Consider the following 22,358-nt stretch of genomic DNA (forward strand, 5'->3'; position numbering starts at 1 on the left):
AACACCAGATGATACATTTCAGCCCTAGAGGGCAGAAGTACTACTACAGCTTCTCTGTTCTCCCTGGCAGTTGATCAATAAATATAATTGATTCATAGGCCAGAGTTCACTCACCTGGTTTTCCAGGTCTGAATCAGTCCCTGATTAGAAGAGAATGAAAACCAGCAGTGCTGTGGACCTCCAGACAAGTAAAGATACTGAACATATTTTTATTCTAGTGTCTATCATACGATCATGTTCAGGACTAAAGAGACAATCTCTGCACTATTACCCTTTTTTAAGAAGCATTTTATTCAAACATTTTTCTTGCAGGACAACAAAATGTATAGAATTACCTTTATTCAAAAGCCTATCATATTGTTACAAAATAATTTTAGAACTCCTACACCTAAACGTCAACAGTACCGTACCCAAACTAGTATCGGCACCTATTTATTTATGCCCGTTGTTGTTTACAGCCATTGCTTGACTTGGACTGAAATAGGTGCCGGTACTCAAACAGTGTAGAGATGACCCCCTTTCTAAGAAGCATTTTATTAAAACATTTACATATCAGACACTTTTATCCAGAACGATTTACATGAGAAATTATGGTTGTGCCTTTGCTCCAGGGCACGTTGACAGATTTTTCTCCTTGTCGGCTGTGGGATTCTAACCAGCAATTTAACTTTTGGTTACTGGCCCAACGCTCTTAACTGCCAGGCTACCTGACACCATCATTTTTCATACAGGTCATTGTGACAGGTTAAAGGAAATATTCATAGCCTGTTATACATAAAAAAGTATTAGTAAATTCATAGTATGTGAGGATCTTAAAACATCTAAGGTTAAAAGATGCATTCAGTATTAGTTGATAGAGATTGATAACATTCATATAATTGTGTTAAAGTAAAAAATCTATCAAAGGGTACGAATTGTGAGAGTAATGTGTAAACGTTATATTGATTACTTTATTTTGTGGTGCCTAAAAGTGTTAATATGTGATCTACGAAATGCTCTTAATCTATGAGCCGGAGATCGATTGCTCTGGTCACCACCCATATTCCTGGGGAAAATCGCGTTTTTTTCTCATTGAATTGAGAATACGTTGAATTGAGAATACGACACCGTATCACTGTCGTGATTATTTCTCCCCTGTTTTCAGGTACTTTATTGATGATAAAAATAGTAATTTAAATGTTATAACTCGCTAACATGTCAAGAGTGTTTAAGGTGTGTTTTAGTAACGTCTTGAGGAAGTTAGAGTTAAGTTTGAAGAGAGTAATATTAGCCCTGCTCGGTTGAAGTGAAGAATAGCATCGTACTGAGAGTAGCTGCCATCTTATGTCGATTGTGAATGAACATGTGCGTTGTTAATAAGATATTTTGCTGTGTTATTTGTATAATGGGTTTTCTGTTGTTTTGTAATGTGTTACTTTTGTGAAATGATTGAACTATACGTTGAATTGAGAATACAACACCGTATCACTGTCGTGATTATTTCTCCCCTGTTTTCAGGGGCGTAACATCAAAATATATATTACTTCTTCTTAAGCCCATATACACAATTATTTTGTTCCACTTCAAGTCCTTTGCTGTTTAGAACATATCTTACTGCAAACATTATTAAAAGGCCCAGTATGACACTTTCATTTCAATTCTGTGGACTTTGAGAAGTGTAAGAACATTATTACAGAATGCATGCATTTGGTCTCTAATTGGTCTTGTTTGGCTGGTTGATTATGCGTTTGTTAAATGGATCACATTTACACTTCCAATAAAATACATGTTCACTTATTCACCAACTTATTTCTACATAATGTGTAGTGAAAAAGTGTTATGCCCCATCATAAATCAAACGTATCATACAATTTTTAAAAAGCTAGAAAAATAAATCCACCTTTCAGAAAAGAGAAAAATGGAACACGTGGACAGGCCTGGTCTGGCTTATAGTTATACAATTAAAGAAGTTAGTGTAAGCAAAGTTATATCACACAATTACGGTATCTCATACCACCAAAACATGTGCTGCTACACTACACATTCAAACAAAATAATTGAGTTTTTCCCAGTTTAAATTCATATATTTTAAATGTGATTGTTTTGGTGGCTTCACTTAGGATTTGAACTTCTGTTATTCTAATCCTCTTCGGGATAGGGCTGTCTACTGCCCCCGCTGGAGTAATTGTGCCCATAGTAAACATTTTTTTTTTGTCAAAAGTTGCTAATATATGCAAATAAAAAATATTGAATAGAAAACACTCTAAAGCTTCTAAAACCGTTTAAATTATGTCTGTATGTAAAGCAGAACTCTCAGGGCAGTCATTCTCCCAAACTCTCTCTTGTCATCAGAAAAGTTGGCCCAACTTTGACGTCATCGCCCCCACCCTTCCCAAACAGTTACAGTTCTGGGAACAGTCTCTCTGTCTTCAGCACGATCTCAGCTTTCAATGGGGCTTCTCATTGTGAGAATCGCACGCTCACGAGAGTTTTGGCTGGCCGAAACCTTTCGGTCACGCGAAAAAAACAGGTAACTTTTATGCGAGCTCTGGTCAAGTCCTGTCTTTTTTCCAAGATCGATTAAACGGTGCCTGTGTTTCTGTTCGTCCTCACGATTGCTGTACACCTTTATAACATGTTAAAGCTTGATTATGAAGTTAGTTTGACAAGTTTAATCGACATATAATATGTAAGTTCGACGTTTTGGTGCGCATCCACTTGACTTTTGGCTACATTTCAACCGAAATGTGTCGTTTTTGAGAACTGAAAGACACAGACTGCAAAACTAAACTGTTTTTGGTAAGTATAATTCCTTCCAGGTCTTCTGATGGAAGAAAAGCAAAGGTAAGGGAATATTTATGTGGTAAATTTGGGTTTATGTGGACTCCAAGATAGAGGAGCCATAATGCTACTTTGAGCGCCGTCTCATAGTATAGCCTCGTGAACGAAACCTGTAACGTTAAAAATAAATGTAACACAGCGATTGCATTCAGAAGAAGTGTATCTAACTATATTATATATATGTAGAACATGCATATTTAATCAAAGTTTATGATGTGTATTCCATGTTAGCTGACGTTATCTGCCGGAGCTATCGTCATTTCTCAGGACATTTGAATAGCATTTTTTGAACGATGCATCATTGTAAACAGAGATTTATGGATATATATAGGATATTATTGAAAAAAACATAAATGTACTGTGTAACATGTTATATTACTGTCATCTGATGAAGATTTCAAAAGGTTAGTGCATTATTTTTCTTTTAATCCTGCGTTTGTTGATTGCATATTTTTTTCAACTTGGCTATGCAAATTAGCCGTGTCTTCGGTGGTGGTTTGACATAAATATGTGCTATGTTTTCGCCGTAAAACATTTTAGAAATCTGACTTGCTGGGCAGATAAACAAGGTGTTTATCTTTCACTTGAGCCATTGGACTTGTTAATGTATGGAGGTTAAATATTTTTAGGAATATTTTTGTGTTCCATGCGCCACCTTCCAGCTGAACGGGGGGGGGGGTTCCCAAATTGGAACCCTAGTCCCCAACAAGTTAACATCTCAACAATCTAATCATATCCAGAAACACAGTTTCCTGGTGTTCCATCAATTCTACTATACCTGTAAGACTGAGATAAGTCTATCACACAGTGGCAATATTATATTACATAATTAAAACAATATTACAGCACAACTTTTAACAACCTTTTAGTCCACCAAAACCGTATGCGGGTTTGTGACTAGGGCTCAAGCTCATTAGCATAACGCACAATGCGAAAAAAATATTCCTAAAAATATTTAACCTCCACACATTAACAAGAAAAATAGCTCAAATGAAAGATAAACAAGTTGTTTATCTACCCAGCAAGTCAGATTTCTAAAATGTTTTACGGCGAAAACATAGCACATATTTATGTCCAACCACCACTGCAGACATACCTCATTAGCATAGCCAAGTAGGAAAAAATATGCAATCAACAAACGCAGGATTAAAAGAAAAATAATTTCACTAACCTTTTGAAATCTTCATCAGATGACAGTAATATAACATGTTACACAGTACATTCATTTTTTCCCCAATAATATGCTATATATATCCATAAATCTCTGTTTACAATTACGCATCATTCAAAAAATGCTACTGCAATGTCAGGAGAAATGAAATAGCTCCGGCAGATAACGTCAGCTAACAAGGAATACACATCATAAACTTTGACTAAATATGCATGTTTTACATGGTTTACATTTAACAAGCCAAACCAAGGATTAAATGTAAAACTTTTCATTTAAATCCCCGGAGAATATTTTGGACAGATATGTACAGTATATTATATATACACATATCTGTGTGGGCACTAGATAGAGTATATCAAATATAGGCTGATGTTACAGAAGTGCAGAGGTTTATTCAAGTCTTCAGGAGACCTTTCCCAGAGTTCTCAGAGTTAATGTCAGAACCTAAAACAGAAATAAAACACCAATGTTAGAAAGAGACTGATTGTAAGATAATGAGTTAAGGTTCATTACCAAGTTCCTAATGCATGGTTCACAGTAAATAAAACCTTCCATATTAATTAAGCAGATACATCTATTCACATTAAGTTTGAACCAGCATCACAATCTACATGGAAAAGAGACAACCACATTCTAAAATGGATACAGTCAAACACAAAACAAAAATATGTGATATTTTCAGAATAGTGAACAATATGAACTGAGACACTTACTGCTGGCTGGAACAAACCCTGGAACAGAGATAAACATGACATTATTATTGACTCTGATAACTTGCTTTATTGGAATACAACAAGAGAACATATTTGACAGTATCCTGAATCCTGTATTTCTTCTGCAGACTTGACATAAAAGCCTACAGTATGTGACAAGATTGATATGAAACAGATTAAAATCAAACATAATGTACTTCGACCATCACTACTATACTATTGCTTTTAATATTTAAGATGATATGAAAATAGAAAGGTCTTTCTCTCCTCGCACCTTTCTTACTCTTCTTCCAAATGACGACCCCAACAACAACAACAACAACGACCAGGAGGAGAGCTACCACCCCTCCAATGTTCGGGCCTCGGTCGGCTCGGTCATCTGTAATCATCAGAACAGAGCATTCAGACTGTAGTGCTAGATAACATATTTCCATCTCAAATTAAATCCAAGCAGCATTCATATTCATGTAAAAAATATAAATAACTCAGGAGGTGAATTTGAACATGCAATCAGAAAACTAGTGCTACTGAGCAGATGAGTGAATTTAGAAATTAGGATTAGTGGGCACATTCAGTAGGAGGGTTAGGTATAGTGTATATTTGAATCTTTCTCCCTCTTACCCCAGTTGGTCTGAATCTCAGACTCAGTCAGAACCTTGATGAAGACCTCCTTGATACCAGTGACCTGAACCACACACTGATAATTTTTGTTCTTCCTCTCCTCGGGCATCACTGTGAGGTGGGCGCTTGTCTGGAAGGTTCCATCATCGTTGAAGAGAATCTCTCCATGCTCCACATCTTCATGGTGATCTTGTCCTTCTTTCTGCCAGAACACCATGACTCCACTGGGGTAGAAACCTGTAGCGTGGCAGGTCACTGGAGAGGAGGGGGTCTTCTGGAGCAGAGACACTGAGGGAGGGACTGGAGGGAATGAGAGAGTCCAGACATTTCAGTGGTGATATTTTGAAATGAGCGCAGACTAAAAGCATCTACATTTATCCAAATGATACCATAAATGGTGATTTATGTAGATAACACAGAATCAGTAAAGATAAAGGATGTTGGTGGTATAGATGATGTCACAACAATATGGTGCATTCTGGATCATTAACCAGACATATACCACTGTTGTTCCATAACCACTCAATGTTCCTAAGTGACACATCTACAATTATGTAGTATTGGACTTAATTCACAAATCAAAAGATAGATGTCAAGTGTTGCATAAAAAAAAGTGACATTTCTGAATGTTTACTTGTCTTCATCAGAGTGCTCTTCCCATTCTCCACCTGCTTCTTCAGGCAATCAATGCAGGTCTGGGAGAAGTAGATCTTCCAGAATCCCAGTCTACTGATGTCACTGTTCCACTCATCCTGCATGAAATTAGCTTGCTGTTTACGAGATTTCCAAGTTAATGTCTCCATGTTGTACTCAAGGAAGTTCTCCCCATTATAACCCAGCTGTCCAAACCCCTCTGTCTGTTCAGTCTCATCATCCCGTGAGCAGCCATACATGTACTGGAGAATGTGGACTCCTGTAAGAGAGAAAGAGGGTCAACAACACTGTGCAATCTGTTCTCCAGATTCAGTCTGCCAGTGGGATCTCCATCATCATGTATTAGTTGTTCAAGCAGACAGGAATAAAACAGATCAGCTCAGACTCTATAGTGTGCTGATGTCACACCTTCACCACAGAGACAGAGAGGTGATGAGGAGACTCAGAGTGTGGCTCTATTCTACACCAGCTGATGTTGGCTTGGTTCTATCTACTGTGTTGAAGATACACATTGTGTTCAGTACAGTAGTGTTATTCTAACAAATGGATGTTGTGTAGAACTGTAGTTCAGTGAGGTGTGTAAATGAATAAAACACTGTTGACAAATGAAGAGTGTCCTCTAGTGATGATGTCAGAGATAAATAGAGGACGTGAGAGAGGATCCTCTGTTCAGTCAGAAACAACAGGAGAGAGATGGAGGCTAACATGAGGAAGATTATCTCTCAATAACATAAGACTACTGGAGCTGTGTGTGATCCCCAGATCATGAGGGTGACAGGTGAGTGAGTGTGTGTGTCTGTAGAGAGTAGAGGTCGACCGATTTAAATCGGAATGGCCGTTAAATTAGGGCCGATTTCAAGTTCATAATCGAAAATCTGTATTTTTGGCTGCCGATTTGCCGATTATTTTATATACCTTTATTTAACTAGGCAAGTCAGTTAAGAACACATTCTTATTTTCAAAGTCGGCCTAGGAACGGTGGGTTAACTGCCTCGTTCAGGGGCAGGACGACAGATTTTCACCTTGACAGCTCGGGGGATCCAATCTTGCAACCTTACAGTTAACTAGTCCAACGCAATAACGACCTGCCTCTCTCTCGTTGCACTCCACAAGGAGACTGCCTGTTACTTGAATGCAGGAAGCCAAGGTAAGCTGCTAGCTAGCATTAAACTTATCTTATAAAAAACAATCAATCATAATCACTAGTTATCATCAACCATGTGTAGTTATTACTCGATATTATCTAGCTTGTCCTGCTTTGCATATAATCTGACTGAGCATACAAACATACAAGTATCTGACTGAGCAGAAACAGGCGCGTAAACATTCATTCAAACAGCACTTTCGTGCGTTTTGCCAGCAGCTCTTCGTTGTGTGTCAAACATTGCGCTGTTTATGACTTCAAGCCTATCAACTCCCGAGATGAGGCTGGTGTAACCGAAGTGAAATGGCTAGCTAGTTAGCTCGCTCTAAGCCTTCTAGTAGTTGTTCCCCTTGCTATGCATGGGTAACGCTGCTTCGATGGTGGCTGCTGTCGTTGTGTTGCTGGTTCGAGCCCAGGTAGGAGCGAGCAGAGAGACAGAAGCTATACTGTTACACTGGCAATACTAAAGTGCCTATAAGAACATCTAATAGTCAAAGGTTAATGAAATACAAATGGTATAGAGGGAAATTGTCCTAGAATTCCTATAATAACTACAACGTAAAACTTCTTACCTGGGAATATTGAAGACTCATGTTAAAAGGAACCACCAGCTTTCATATGTTCTCATGTTCTGAGCAAGGAACTGAAACGTTAGCTTTCTTACATAGCACATATTGCACTTTTACTTTCTTCTCCAACACTTTGTTTTTGCTTTATTTAAACCAAATTGAACATGTTTCATTATTTATTTGAGGCTAAATTGATTTTATTGATGTATTATATTAAGTTAAAATAAGTGTTCATTCAGTATTATTATAATTGTCATTATTACAAATACATTAAAAAAAAGTATATATATATTTTATTATTACTATTTTTTAAATATATTTTTAATTGGCCGATTAATCGGTATCTTCTATTTTGGTCATCCAATAATCGGTATTGGTATCGGCGTTAAAAATCATAATCGGTCGACCTCTAGTAGAGAGTTCTCCTGAGAGGCCTGATCAGCTCATGCAGCAGAGCCCAAAGGGAGTCACTGGGAGCTTTGGTCCAGAGCAGAGAAGCCAAACACATCATCATGATCATCACTAACATCATCATCACCAACATCATCATCACCAACATCATCATCACCATGTTCTGCTCCTTTGCTTCTCTCACTGTCCCATCAGATAAGAGAGACACTCACTAGAAGGACTGACTAAGGTATTGACTGACAAATTAAACTAGCGCATGCATCTCAAGCAGAGATCTGACATTCACCACCCTGCCATTCGGGTAATTGGAGATTGACCGTACCAATGCACAAAGATGCTTATAGTTTGATTCCATTTACAGTAGTGGTTTGGTCATAATCATCTGTCCTTCACACACTTAAAGCAGCACACAGTAGTTTTTAAAATGCTGTGCTGGTGTCCGGGAGTGGGACCATACATACAGTAAACATAAGCTGAGAAACAAAGGAGTCCATGCTAGATGCTTTCTAATACTGAAGTCAGTTAATGATGCTGTGTGGTAAGTGTGTGAAGGAAACAGAAACAGGAAGGAAGAGCAGATCTGTACATCCCTGATATTCTAGATCTGTAACTTTACTGATCACTTCTCTAATCCTGATTAATTATTGTCTTCTAGAATAAGGGATTTTGACAGTTTATACAAACACAACTGATCAGATGAGGTAAAGATGAAGGACTTACCTCCACTTTGGTTAAAATGCTGCTTTAGAGTAGCGACTTCAGCTTTGAATGACTGCTGAATGACTTTCTCTCCTTCTCCCAAAACTCTGCGTCTGTCTGCTTAATCCAGTCCTGTTCGGGCACCGCTTTCTGGCTGTTGCTGTCATAGTGAACCATCTGAACACCATCCACCATCCCCACAACCACAAACTCTGGGAAGTTATGAAATTCAGAAGATGCAGTGTAGAAATGCTTCAGGGAGTGAGTCACTAAGGGGAAAAAGTACATGTTAATGTTGAATTCTGAACAGATAATTGTTTTTCAAAGTCATGTAGACTAGACAGAGGTTTACATTTTCTCTATATTCACTTTTTAGTTTCTCCACACTACTCTTTAATAAACTGGTTGTTTATTGAATATTACTTTGAACAAAATAGGTGTTTTTGTTCAACTGCAGGATGACATTTACAAGGAGTTTCAAAGACAACATGCAACCCCTCGTTATTACACATTTTGTGTATCAGGCATGGAGAACCAATTTTCTTGATTATTGTAGGAATAACACTGCAGAGTCCATGTGCAAAACCTGTCATTGTTCACAGTCCTCTAGGGGTGTTGCTGACATCATATTCAGAGAGGAAGGTAAATGGTCAATTCTGTTTCTCAAAGGTGGCACATTTAGCCTCTTTCTAAATGTCAGTAGCACCCCAGTGCTGTTACTGAGAAAGCTATAGGCCGATGCGAGTGAGACTTTTAAACAGGTTTACACTTGCAAGGCCGCTAGGCCAGACGGAATACAAAGGTACATTCTCAGAGCATGCGCAGGCCAGCTGGCAAGTGTCTTCACTGACATTTTCAACCTCTGCATGTCCCAGTCTGTAATCACAACATGTTTTAAGCTGACCATTGATCCTGTTCCCAAGAACTTCAAGTTAACCTGCCTAAATGACTATCGTCCTGTAGCACTCACATCTGTAATCATGAAGTGCTTTGAAAGGCTGGTCATCAGTACATCGCTGGGGCCGAGCTCCCTGCCATCCAGGTTCTAACCTGCTATATTAATTATCCTAACATGCTATTGTAACAGTATAACTTTAGACCATAACCCTCGCCCATACCCGGGCGCAAACCAGGGACACTCTGAACACATCAACAACCGTCACCCACGAAGCCTCGTTACCCATCGCTCCACAAAAGCCGCGGCCCTTGCAGAGCAAGGGGAACTACTACTTCAAGGTCTCAGAGCAAGTGACGTCACCGATTGAAACGCTATTTAGTGCGTACCACCGCTAACTAAGCGAGCCGTTTCACATCCGTTACACTATGAAAAAGTCATAGCTGTATCAAAGTGCTGAGTTTAGGGAATCTCTTCAACTAATGACAGGGCTGTAGCTGGAAATGCATGTTGAAGATGGGAGATTGTGTGGTCTATTCATTCTTGAGGTTGACCGATTCTGATTTTTCAATGCCGATACCGATTATTGGAGGACCAAAAAAAGACAATACCGATTAAATCGGACGGTGTTATATTATAATATATATATACACAGAGGGGCAAAAAAATATTTAGTCAGACCCCAATTGTGCAAATTCTCCCACTTAAAAAGATGAGGCCTGTAATGTTCATCATAGGTACACTTCAACCTATAATAAGAAAAAAAAAATCCAGAACACATTGTAGGATTTTTAATGAATTTATTTGCAAATTATGGTGGAAAATAACCTTTGACTATTGGATGTTCTAATAGGTACTTTAGTATTGCCAGCCTAATCTCGTGAGTTGATAGGCTTGAAGTCAAACAGCGCAATGCTGCTGCCTACCATTGCTCAGGCAGACTTCTACCAAATCATAGACTTAATTATAATAAACACACAGAAATACAAGCCCTAGGTCATTAATATGGTCAAATCCGGAAACTCATTTCGAAAACAAAACATTTATTCTTTCAGTGAAATACGGAACCGTTCCGTATTTTATCTAACAGGTAGCATCCATAAGTCTAAATATTGCTGTTACATTGCACAACTTTCAATGTTATGTCATAATTACATAAAATTCTGGCAAATTAGTTTGCAACGAGCTCAGTGGCCCAAACTGCTGCATATACCCCGACTCTGCGTGCAATGAACGCAAGAGAAGTGACATTTCCCTAGTTTAATATTGCCTGCTTATTTGAATTTCTTTTAACTAAATATGCAGGTTTTTAAAAAATATATACTTCTGTGTATTGATTTTAAGAAAGGCATTGATGTTTATGGTTAGGTACATTCGTGCAACGATTGTGCTTTTTTCACAAATGCGCTTTTGTTAAATCATCCCCCGTTTGGCGAAGTTGGCTGTCTTTGTTAGGAAGAAAGTCTCCACACAGTTCGCAACGAGCCAGGCAGCCAAACTGCTGCATATACCCTGACACTGTTGCACAGAACGCAAGGGAAGTGACACAATTTCCCAAGTTAAAAGAAATTCATGTTAGCAGGCAAAATTAACCAAATATGCAGGTTTAAAAATATATACTTGTGTATTGATTTTAAGCAAGGCGTTGATGTTTATGGTTAGGTTGACATTGGTGCAACAGTGCTTTTTTCACAAATGTGCTTGTTAAATAACCTGTTTGGCGAAGTAGGCTATGATTCAATGATAAATTAACAGGAACCGCACCGATTATATGCAATGCAGGAGAAGCTAAATACATTTACATTTAAGTCATTTAGCAGACGCTCTTATCCAGAGCGACTTACAAATTGGTGCATTCACCTTATGACATCCAGTGGAACAGCCACTTTACAATAGTGCATCTAAATCTTTTAAGGGGGGGGGGGGTGAGAAGGATTACTTTATCCTATCCTAGGTATTCCTTAAAGAGGTGGGGTTTCAGGTGTCTCCGGAAGGTGGTGATTGACTCCGCTGTCCTGGCGTCGTGAGGGAGCTTGTTCCACCATTGGGGGCCAGAGCAGCGAACAGTTTTGACTGGGCTGAGCGGGAACTGTACTTGCTCAGTGGTAGGGAGGCGAGCAGGCCAGAGGTGGATGAACGCAGTGCCCTTGTTTGGGTGTAGGGCCTGATCAGAGCCTGGAGGTACTGAGGTGCCGTTCCCCTCACAGCTCCGTAGGCAAGCACCATGGTCTTGTAGCGGATGCGAGCTTCAACTGGAAGCCAGTGGAGAGAGCGGAGGAGCGGGATGACGTGAGAGAACTTGGGAAGGTTGAACACCAGACGGGCTGCGGCGTTCTGGATGAGTTGTAGGGGTTTAATGGCACAGGCAGGGAGCCCAGCCAACAGCGAGTTGCAGTAATCCAGACGGGAGATGACAAGTGCCTGGATTAGGACCTGCGCCGCTTCCTGTGTGAGGCAGGGTCGTACTCTGCGGATGTTGTAGAGCATGAACCTACAGGAACGGGCCACCGCCTTGATGTTAGTTAAATAAACTAGTAATACCAGCAACCACGTGTAGTTAACTAGTGATTATGTTAAGATTGATTGTTTTTTTATAAGATAGGTTTAATGCTAGCTAGCACCTTACCTTGGCTTCTTGCTGCACTGGCATAACAGGTAGTCAGCCTGCCACGCAGTCTCCCTGTGGAGTGCAATGTAATCGGCCATGATCGGTGTCCAAAAATGCAGATTACCGATTGTTATGAAAACTTGAAATTGGCCCGAATTAAAATCGGCCATTCCGATTAAATCGGTCGACCTCTAATTCTGTACTATTCCAATCTGACAGTCTTATTTGATGTACACAATGCATTTCTACCTGAACATTTTGTAAATATCCATTCCCCTGAATGGCCGTTGCCCCAAATGTACATAATCAAGTCAAACCAATTAACCAATTATATTTTGTACAGAGAAGTATAAATAAGTTGAGATGCTCAACTACTGTATGACTCTTTCAACATGCCACTGAAAAGCTTGAAAGCTGCAATTAATTTGATGATACGTGTAAAATATTGTAGAGTAATTCAAAGCCATTTGCAAACACCAAATTGGATTCTTAGCATAAATAACTTTGAACCTCATTGTCCATCTGAGCACAAGTGTTTTTGTTTCAAAACACTATACCACTTGGGCTCCGGGCTGTATCACAACCGGCTGTGTTCAAGAGTCCCATAGTTGCATTAGTTGCCCAGCGTCGTCCGGGTTAGTGGACAGTTTGGCTGGGGTAGGCTGTCATTGTAAAATAAGAATTTGTTCTTAACCGATTTTCCTAGTTAAATAAAAGGTTAAATATTATTTATTATTATTAAGAAATATTTAAAAATTATACCATCTTAAATACCTAAGGGATCATTTACTCAGAATACAAACTACATTGAAAAAAATATAAACACAACATGTAAAGTGGTGATCATTACTAGGCATGCACAATATATATTGTTTGAGTCCAGTAGGTCACATGACCAAGGAGCTATTGAAATGAGAAAGTTTGAAAAATTCATATAAAAACGTGTGAGATGATAATGGACAATCTAAAGGGTGTGCAATGTGTAGGGCCACTGAGTGGACATTCTGAACCTTGTTTGAAGTCAGGAGGTCACACGACCAAGGAGTTATTGAAATTTGAATGTAAAAAAGTTTGTTCTGTGTTTATGCTCCCTAACTAACTCAACTAGGAATACAAAATGCTGCTTCACATTTCCACACGTTTATTAGCTTTGGAAAGCGAATTATTGTCCAAATTGTGAAAATAAGACCCGTGCAATGTTGTGCACAATTTTTCCAACATGACACTGACTTGGAGTCTGTGGCTCAAGTAGTTTGAAAGCTATTGAGGTTTGAAAGCGTGCATATCTGTAAAATATCCAACTTGAAACAGCCTTTACCTCAGTCCTTTGATAAACATTTCCTGCAATTCTACTACACTTTATATTACTGGAGACATTCGTATTAAAGAATATTCTGCTATGGTAGCCTAGGCCGACTCTACTGACAACAAAAACGACATTGTCTTGAATGTGACCATGTAGTCTAGGCCTATGTAAATGAGCCCAGGCAAAAAGGGATCCAGCTTTAGTAGGGATCCAGCTTTAGTCAATTTAATATCAAAAGTTATTTTTTTGCATTTTAGCTAAGACTTACCCTTTTCCTATCCTTAACCTAATTCTATTAACCTGCTGCCTAAATTCTCATCTGCTACTAAATGTCAAATGTGATGTAAATTTGATAAAAACTGGATCCCTTCTGGCCATGACCATGAAATTGTACAATGACGTCCATATAGCCTGGAGGACATTTTTGTCAAAAAAAACTCCAATGATTATCATACATTCATATGATAACCAATTGATAATTTGTTGAGAACTTTATTCATAAGAGGATGGAAAATGTTACATTACTGCCTAGGACAAAGGCCTTAATGGGATAGTTAACAGAGCAAGTTGTCTAATTGGTTGTTCCAGCCCAACAATAGATATAAATATTACATGACACTAAAACACCTGAATTAAACACAACCAAACAATTAAGCTATCAAAGTGTCACCAACAAAAAAATGTAAACAATAGGCCTATAGAAAATGGCATTCATTTTTCACATGTAAAATAGCACTTTTCAGTAGTACTTCGGTCAGTGACCGAAAGGTTGTTTGTTTGAATCCCAGAGCTGACAAGGTAAAAAATAAAACGGTGATTCTGAACAAGGCAGTCAACCCACTGCACTGTAAACTTCATTGTAACGTCATTGTAAATAAGACAAGATCTCTCTTAACTGACTTGCCTAGTTAAATAAAAAAGGTTAAACAAATTATCTATCTGCTCTTTTAAATAACTGTCAGTAAATATTTCAGAGGCGTTTATCCTCATTCAACTGCCCATGTGTAGTTTATTTCCTGTGATTGGTCCGGACCTCTGCCGAGCAGTGTTCTCATTAGTAATAAAACGCACCATGGCACACTTGGGAAAGGACAGACACCACCCTTTTGGAGCGAACCACGGTACGGTGTTTGGTGAGCACTCGAGCGCGGAGTGTTCACAACAGTCCAAACGAACCGAACTAAAATTGTTAAACGCACCAGAATTCGGAAAATAATCGCACCAAATATTGGTGTGAAAACCCCCTAAGAAACAGTAGATATGTTCCATGTGCGCTATTTCTATGCTTTACGGCTCAATATTAGTTTCTGCGTCATTACTTTCGGTTTTGGTTGTACACCAGTTTCAAAACAGATCAAAGTACATTATTTTTTATTATAGAAAATATATTTCACAGCGGTTTAGATGGTACAATGATTCTATACACTATAACGTTACTTGCTTGTTTTGCCACGAACTAAAATTGGGTGAACTATTCGAATATTTGAAACCAGGAAATGGCGTAACGTTAGCGATTTATGCATTGTGCATCTTTAAATTATAATTGTTTTATCCGTCATTGATTCGGAAGAAAAGGCTGGTAAAGTTTGTAAAAGTAGAAAAGCCTAATTTGACGATAATAATGCATAGGCCTATTTGGCCTTATAACAACTAACGTTAAATAGTCCAGCTAAGAAGAAAATATATCTTCCTAAATCTACAAAACATAAAACTTTACACTTACCAGCAAATGCTTCATAAAGGTGGCCTATTCCCATGAACATAAGCATAAAACCCTTCATGTTGACGTTGGTGTGTCAATTACCGACGTGTTTGTTGTCTCTCCCGATGTTTCCTTCTGGGGTGTCCTCAACAAAAGACCTGAAAATAACGTTGTTGAGTCAATGAGAATTTAGACAGCCCAAGCATCAGTAAAATATGGGTAGAACCAAGCAGCAGAGGTTGAAACTAAAGGAAGCCTAAATGGTATCAATTCTGATTGGGCCTGGAGCTGGGGGTTGAGATATTCTAACTAATTTGGACGTGTTAGTCATTGCAACACTACTAGATAGTGTATGTCCCTACAGGGTTGAGTGCATTGAGTTACCGATATAGGAGGCCTACAATTGACCAACGTAAGCCTTTTCTTTGGTATTTGTCATTGACTAGGCTATATATATATATATATATATATATATATATATATATATATATATATATATATATATATATATGTTTTATTGATTAAATAGTATGGTTGTAATTTGATTTGACTGAAATTATGCAATCAACAATATTCCAGTGCAAGTTGGGGTGGCAAGTAGCCTAGTGGTTAGAACGTTGGGCTCGTAACTGTAAAGGTTGCTAGATCAAATCCCTGAGCTGACAAGGTACACATATGTTGTTCTGCCCCTGAACAATGCAGTTAACCTACTGTTCCTAGGCTGTCATTGTAAATAAGAATTTGTTCTTAACTGCCTAATTCAATTTAAGAAATGGACAGCAAAGATGTGTGTTTGGAAAGTATTCAGACCCCTTGACTTTTCACATTTTGTTACATGTTGCCTTAATCTAAAATTGATTAAATAAATAAAAAATCCCCATCAAAATCCTCAAAGCGAAAAAAGGTTTAGACTTTTTTGCAAATGTATAAAAAAAAATCAAAAACAGAAATGCCTTATATACAGTATATCACAAAAGTGATACGTATTCACTTAGGGGTGTTCTCACTTTTGTTGCCAGCGGTTTAGACATTAATGGTTGTGTGTTGAGTTATTTTGAGGGGACAGCAAATTTACACTGTTATACAAGCTATACACTCACACTCAAAGTGTCATTTCTTCAGTGTTGTCACATGAAAAGATATACTCAAATATTTACACAAATGTGAGGGGTGTACTCACTTTTATGATATACTGTACATAAGTATTCAGACTTTGCTAAATTGAGCTCAGATGCATCCTGTTTCCATTGATTATCCTTGAGATGTTTCTACAACTTCATTGGAGTCCACCTGTGGTACATTCAATTGATTGGACATGATTTGGAAAGGCACACACCTGTCTATTGTATGTAAGGTCCCACAGTTGACACTACATGTCAGAGCAAAATCCAAGCCATGAGGTTGAAGGAATTGTCTGTAGAGCTCTGAGAGAGAATTGTGTCGAGGCACAGATCTGGAGAACGGTACAAAAAAATGTCTGCAACATTGAAGGTCCCCAAGAACACAGTGGCCTCCATCATTCTTAAATGGAAGAAGTTTGTAACCACCAAGACTCTTCCTAGAGATGGCCACCCAGCCAAAATGAGCAATCGGGGGAGAAATGCCTTGGCTAGGGAGGTGACCAAGAACCCGATGGTCACTTTGACAGAGCTCTAGAGTTCCTCTGTAAAATGGAAGAAACTTCCAGAAGGACAACCATCTCTGTAGCACTCCACCAATCAGGCCTTTATGGTAGAGTGGCCAGATGGAGGCCACTCCTCAGTAAAAGGCACATGACAGCATGCTTGGAGTTTGCCAAAAGGCACCTAAAGACTCTCAGACCATGAGAAACAAGATTCTCTGGTCTGATGAAACCAAGATGCTTCACCGCATGCTTCATGTGGGGATGTTTTTCAGCGGCAGGGACTGGGAGACTTGTCAGGATCAAGGGAAAGATGAAAGGGGCAAAGTACAGAGAGATCCTTGATGAAAACCTGCTCCAGAGCATTTATGACCTCAGACTGGGGTGAAGGTTCACTTTCCAACAGGACAATGACCCTAAGCCCACAGCCAAGAGAACGCAGGATTGGCATCGGAACAAGTCTCTGAATGTCCTTAGGTGGCCCAGCCAGAGCCTGGACTTGACCCCGATTGAACATCTCTGGAGAGACCTGAAAATGGCTGTCCAGTGACGCTCCCCATCCAACCTGACAGAGCTTTAGAGGATCTGCAGAGAAGAATGGGAGAAGTCCTTAGGAAGTCCTTAGGAAACTATGCAGTATTTTTTTTTAAATTCATTATTACTTCCATTGTTATCCCAAAAAAATTGTAAGTGTTATTACATACAGCCAGGAAGAACTATTGGATATAAAGAGCGACGTCAACTTACCAACATTATGACCAGGAATACGACTTTCCCGAAGTGGATCCTTTGTTCGGATCACCACCCAGGACATTGGATCTAAGGTTGACCCAAAACAACATCGCAGCAGAAGAGGTAGATGGAGTGGCCTCCTGGTCAGACTTTCGAAGGCGTACACAACGCCCACCACTTCCTAGTATACTACTCCCCAATGTCCAGTCTCTAGACAACAAGGTGGACGAAATTAGGGCAATGGTTGCCTTGCAGAGATACATAGATTGTAACATTCTCTGTTTCACAGAAACATGGCTCTCTCGGGATATGTTGTCGGAGTCGTTACAGCCAGCGGGTTTCTTCATGCGTTGCGCCAACAGAAATAAACATCTCTATGGGAAGAAGGGCAGGGGTGTATGCTCCATGATTAACGACTCATAACATACAGGAATTCAAGTCCTTCTGTTCACCTGACCTAGAATTCCTTACAGTCAAATGGCAACCATATTATCTCCCAAGAGAATTCTCAGTTATCATCACAGCTGTGTATATACCCCCTCAAGCAGATACCACGATGGAATTCAAGGAACTTCACTGGACTATGTAAACTGGAAACCATATATCCCGAGGCTGCATTTATTGTAGCTGGGAGTTTAACAAAGCAAATTTTAGAACAAGGCTACCTAAATTCTATCAGCATATTGATTGCAGCACTCGTGCGGGCAATTCACTGGACCACTGCTACTCTAACTTTATGCGATGCATACAAGGCCTCCCTTGCCCTCCCTTCGGCAAATCCAACCACACCTCCATCTTGCTCCTACCATCCTATAGGCAGAAACTCAAACAGGATGTACCCGTGACTAGAACCATTCAATGCTGGTCTGACCAATCAAAATCCACGCTTCAAGATTGTTTTGATCAAAGGGACTGGGAAAGGTTCCAGGCAGCCTCAAGAGAATAACATTGATTTATATGCTGACTCGGTGCGTGAGTTGATAAGGAAGTACATTGGAGATGTTGTACCCACTGTGACTAATAAAACCTATCCTAACCAGAAACCTTGGATGAAAGGCGGCATTCTCGCAAAACTGAAAGCGCGAACCACCGCATTTAACCATGGAAAGAGGACTGGGAATATGGCCAAATACAATTACAGACTACAAAAAGAAAACCAGCCACGTCACAACACCAGGTGGGGAAGGTAGGAAACAACATATCCACTTCGCTGACCCTCAACACTGGGGCCCCACAAAGATGCGTGCTCAGCCCCCTCCTGTACTCCCTGTTCACCCATGACTGCGTGGCCATGCATGCCTCCAACTCAATCATTAAGTTTGCAGACGACACAACAGTAGTGGGCTTGATTACCAACAATGACGAGACAGCCTACAGGGAGGAGGTGAGGGCACTCGGGAGTGTGGTGTCAGGAAAACAACCTCTCACTCAATGTCAACAAAACAAAGGAAATTATCGTGGACTTCAGGAAACAGCAGAGGGAGTACCCCCCTTTCCACACCGAAGGGACAGTAGTGGAGAAGGTGGAAAGTTAAGTTCCTCGGCGTACACATCGCAGACAAACTGAAATGGTCCACCCACACAGACAGTGTGGTGAAGAAGGCGCAACAGCGCCTCTTCAACCTCAGGAGGCTGAAGAAATTTGGCTTGTCACCTAAAACCCTGACAAACTTTTACAGATGCACAAATTGAGAGCATCCTGTCGGGCTGTATCACCGCCTGGTACGGCAACTGCACCGCCCTCAAACGCAAAGCTCTCCAGAGGGTAGTGCAGTCTGCACAACGCATCACTGGGGTCAAACTACCTGCCCTCCAGGACACCTACAGCACCTGTTGTCACAGGAAGGCCAAACAGATCATCAAGGACAACTACCACCCGAGCCACTGCCTGTTCACCCTGCAACCATCCAGAAGGCGAGGTCAGTACAGGTGCATCAAAGCTGGGGCCGAGAGACTGAAAAAGAGCTTCTATCTCAAGGCCATCAGACTGCTAAACAGCAATCACTAACTCAGAGAGGCTGCTGTCTACATAGAGACTCAAATCATTGACCACTTTAATAAATGGATCACTTGTCACTTTAAACAATGGCACTTTAATAATGTTAACATATCTTACATTACTCATCTCATATGTACTGTATATACTGTATTTTATACCATCTACTGCATCTTGCCTATGCCGCTTGGCCATCGCTCATCCATATATATTTATATGTATATATTCTTATTCCATCTCTTTAGATTTGTGTGTATTAAGTAGTTGTTGTGGAATTGTTAGATTACTTGTTAGATATTACTGCACTGTCGGAACCAGAAGCACAAGCATTTCACTACACTCGCATTAACATCTGCTAACCATGTGTATGTGACCAATACAATTTGATTTATATGTCAACATTACCTCACACGCCCCTTGAACTGGTGTCTGTAGTCTAGAGAGTGATGCAGATCCATTTTTATGGTCAGATTAGTCATCATTCGGTTTGAGGCTGTTCATCTTTACTCTGTTGCTGCTGTCTCTCTGTTACATTATATGAGTGTATCTAAACAGAGCAGCGTCAGGCAGAATAGAAACATACAGTAAGTGTACAAGCATGTGAAATATGAGTTTCACCTGTATAATCAGTTTTGGAGTTGCAAAAAAATATTTTGCCAACATAATTTATGTTCAGAATAAATGCAACAACACTTGCAAGGACATAATGTGATGTGTGAATAAATTCAACACTTGCAAACATGTAACTTGATGTGTGAATATATTCAATAAGATTTGCAAGAATGCAACTAAATTTGATAATGAATGCAAGTCAAATTTGACTAAACTTGTGAGTGTTGAATGTTCTTTTGTGAATCAAAACAACATTTGCCGATGTTGACGCTTTCAATTTTGTCACTAATTTTACGTTCCAGGAAGATGGCGGCGGGTGCAGACGGAATTAAAGCTTGTTCCGAGTAACCTTAACTTTTATCCCTGTCCAACTTACTTGAATGTAACAAAACTCAGTTTATAGTAAATACAACAGTTAAAAAACACTTTATGGAACAACGGGGACTGTGAAGCCGCACAAACATAGGCACAGACAGATGCATACACACGATAACATACGCACTATACACACGTACACGTGGATGTTGTACTGTAGATATGTGGTAGTGGTGACTCCTGGAGAAGAAATGGAGGAATCTGGACATTCGGTTGATTCAGAAACTCCAATCCTGCACCCAAAAAGACACAGAAATAATTTTCTTTGCGCGAACTCCAGGTCAACATAATCAGTGCTGCAAGGCAGGAATGTCAGTGTCCGGCCATGGCCAGCGAAGAGCCCAGATCTCAATCCCATTGAGCACGTCTGGGACCTGTTGGATCGGAGGGTAAGGTCTAGGGCCATTCCCACCAGAAATGTCTGGGTACTTGCAGGTGCCTTGGTGGAAGAGTGGAGTATCATCTCACAGCAAGAACTGGCAAATCTGGTGCAGTTCATGAGGAGGAGATGCACTGCAGTACTTAATTCAGCTGGTGGCCACACCAGATACTGACTGTTAGTTTTGATTTTGACCCCCCCATTGTTCAGGGACACATTATTCCGTTTATGTTAGTCACGTCTGTGGAACTTGTTCAGTTTATGTCTCAGTTCTTGAATCTTCATACAAATATTTGCACATGTTAAGTTTGCTGAAAAAAATGCAGTTGACAGTGAGAGGACATTTCTTTTTTGCTGAGGTTACATCTCAATTGTCAGTAGAAAACACATTTGTTTAAGCAAGTCAGCCATATCAGCTATGTTTTTTAAAAAGGCAGTAAATGAGGCTGAATTAATTGTTTCACTGCCAGACAAGGCTCCGCTGATAGCGGAGGTAAGGATTCACTCATTTGTGCTAGAAAGAAAGCTCTGCTGTTAGGACAGATTTATGTAGGCCCTGTTACAGTGATGCTTGTACGAACTCACACACAGCAAGCAGAGGTAAGGGTAAATCCAGATGTTTAAATATTTTAATTAAAACGTTTTTTATTTCACCTTCTTTTAACAAGGTAGGCTAGTTGAGAACAAGTTCTCATTTGCAACTGCGACCTGGCCAAGATAAAGCAAAGCAGTGTGACACAGACAACAACACAGAGTTACACATGGAGTAAACAATAAACAAGCCAATAACACAAACAAGTCAATGACACAGTAGAAAAAAGAAAGTCTATATACAGTGTGTGCAAAAGGCATGAGGAGGTAGGTGTAACGGATGTGAAACGGCTAGCTTAGTTAGCGGTGTGCGCTAAATAGCGTTTCAATCGGTTACGTCACTTGCTCTGAGACCTTGAAGTACTAGTTCCCCTTGCTCTGCAAGGGCCGCGGCTTTTGTGGAGCGATGGGTAACGATGCTTCGAGGGTGACTGTTGTCGTTGTATGCAGAGGGTCCCTGGTTCGCGCCCGGGTATGGGCGAGGGGACGGACGTAAAGTTATACTGTTGCATAGGCAATAAATAGGCCCATAGGAGCGAATAATTACTATTTAGCAGATTAACACTGGAATGATAAATGAGCAGATGATGATGTGCAAGTAGAGATACTGGTGTGCAAAACAGCAGAAAAGTAAATAAAATAAAACCATTATGGAGATGAGGTAGATAGATTGGATGGGCTATTTACAGATGGACTATGTACAGCTGCAGTGATCGGTAAGCTGCTCAGATAGTTGATG

The 22,358-nt window shown here is 39.8% G+C and overlaps 1 pseudogene; it reads right to left on the reverse strand.

The window, feature by feature from the left end:
- Positions 1–267: 267 nt before the first annotated feature.
- Positions 268–15,530, reverse strand: LOC118398191 (BOLA class I histocompatibility antigen, alpha chain BL3-7-like; annotated as a pseudogene).
- Between the last annotated feature and the right edge of the window lie 6,828 nt (positions 15,531–22,358).

Source organism: Oncorhynchus keta, chromosome 19 (genome assembly GCF_023373465.1).
Source record: "Oncorhynchus keta strain PuntledgeMale-10-30-2019 chromosome 19, Oket_V2, whole genome shotgun sequence".
NCBI lineage: Eukaryota > Metazoa > Chordata > Actinopteri > Salmoniformes > Salmonidae > Oncorhynchus > Oncorhynchus keta.